We start from the raw sequence: 2,148 nt of genomic DNA on the forward strand, positions 1-2,148 counted from the left end.
TGTTTGGGTCCCTACAATATGATCTCTTCCTTCATTTTCCTCCTAGGAAAGGAGCCACAATGCTTCATGTGACATTTTAAATTTATGGACCTCCAGGAGGAGGCTAAGTTTAAGGTGTAGGTCAGTGTGGTCACAAACTATGAGATAACCCATGAATAGAAGAAGAGAGAGGTGACTTTGAGCACTTAAATTCTTTTCACAGGAACCCTCGGCAGGCCGCTGGGCTTTTGTGTGTGCCTGGGGTTTAAGCACAAGTTATCTAGATCTTAAATTTCCACATTATAATTTGATTACAAACAAAATAAAACAGCAAAACATGATTTTGAAAGCTATCTGGTGGCAAGATCTACTTTAACTCCAAGTTGATAGGGGTTGTCTCCCAGACATCTTTTCCCTGACACTTCTCCTACCTTAGACTTCTGTGCTTGGGCCTCACCTCTGGCTCAGAATCAAGGACAGGTAGCCTGATAATTACGGGGTTTTGTTTTGTTTTGTTTTTGGAAAGGCCAACTCTCAAATCACAGTGGGACACTTTCTCCTACTCTCTGAACGTTTTGATGGGGTGAGTGAATGTCTGCGTGGGCCATTTCCCCACATGGCCACATTGTTATTTTGCTTCTGGCATCGTACCACCTTAAAAACAGCAGCCACAGATGGGGGCTTGATCTCCAGCCTTGATTTCCTAGTTTATCCACTGCTCTTGATGACTAATCTTTTGGCTGGCCAGTTGTGCAGTGGCCACAGGTAGAGTGTTCTACCTGGGGCCTGGTGGATGTGTGAGGGGAGGGTGTGATTCTGACTTAAACCTGTATTCATTCATTCATTCATCCATTTAGAGTATATTTCTCAAGTGTTTATTTATTTACTAGTTTTTGAAGGGACTCATTTCCCCCCGAACCTTATTGAAATATAATTGACATATAACACTGTGCAAGTTTAAGGTGTACAATGTGATGATTTGATACACGTATATATTGAGAAATGATCACCACAGTAAGTTTAGTTAACGCCTCTATCACCTCTCATATTATCATTTTTGTGTGTGTGTGTGTGTATCATAAGAACATTTAAGATCTACTCCCTGAAAATATGGAACACTTCATGAGTTTGCATGAATCCTTGTGCAGGGGCCATGGTAACCTTCTATCAGTCCAATTTTAGTGTATGTGCTGCCAAAATAAGCCCAGTCAAATACTTATTGAGATTCTATTATGTACTAGATGTCATGTTGGTTCTGAGTTCATATTTTAATAAGGGGATGGGGCCAGGAAGAGAAACAGGTAAATAATTACAACAAAAGTCAAAGAGTTTGAAGACAGACTGTTGATGTAGGGAAACATGCACTATCACCTGTTGTTGGTCAGAGTAGAAATTAGGGGAGGATGTCTGGTGATATTTATCATAATTGCAAATGCACATACCTTTGGACCCAGCAATTCCACGTCAGGGAATTTACCCTGAGGAAGTCATGGTACAAAATATCAAGAGCACACGATTATTCCTTTGCAGCTTTATTTGTAATAAATAAGACTGCTGGCAATCAAAATGTTCCCAAATTATGGTACATCTATATAATGGAAGACCATGGGGCTGTCTAAAAGAATGATACAGAAAGATCTACAAAATATATGAAAGCACAGATGCAGACCAGTGTAAAAGCACTTATGTAAAAAAGAAGGAAGAATATATTAATGTATACAGATACATAGACTATCTCAGAAAGGATACTTAAGAAAGGATTGTTAACATTAGTTGCTTCTGGGGAGGTAAACTAGATGTCTGTAGGATAGGATAATATATTCTTTTTACCTTTTAAATTACCAATCATGTGAACATATTACCTTTTCAAAACATAAATACTAGTTTAAACTTTTTAAAAAGAAATAATTACAGTAAATGAGCAAGGTACTAATGGAGATATGTACACAGTACTGTTGGGGTGTTAAATAGATTTGTGTGTGAATTATAAGACACCTGATGGGGAGAGTTGGTGTCAGACTAGATATCCTTTAATATCTAGTCTATCCTTTAATATCCTTAGAATCCTGTGCGTCTATGAAAATAATGGATTATATTAAAGGGTGCCTGAGTTTCTTTCAAATGCCAGAATTCTGTGATTCAGTGATGTTAAGAAACTGAAGGAGAGTA

General features: G+C 38.1%; 1 non-coding gene across 1 annotated transcript; it reads right to left on the reverse strand.

Moving 5' to 3' along the window:
• Window positions 1-1,083: 1,083 nt before the first annotated feature.
• LOC141567420 (U6 spliceosomal RNA) lies at window positions 1,084-1,185 on the reverse strand. The gene has a single exon (XR_012490002.1). It is a non-coding gene; the product is annotated as a U6 spliceosomal RNA (small nuclear RNA).
• Between the last annotated feature and the right edge of the window lie 963 nt (window positions 1,186-2,148).

This window comes from Rhinolophus sinicus, chromosome 5 (assembly GCF_057876585.1).
Source record: "Rhinolophus sinicus isolate RSI-liver-muscle chromosome 5, RSI-T2T, whole genome shotgun sequence".
NCBI classification, from domain to species: Eukaryota; Metazoa; Chordata; class Mammalia; order Chiroptera; family Rhinolophidae; genus Rhinolophus; species Rhinolophus sinicus.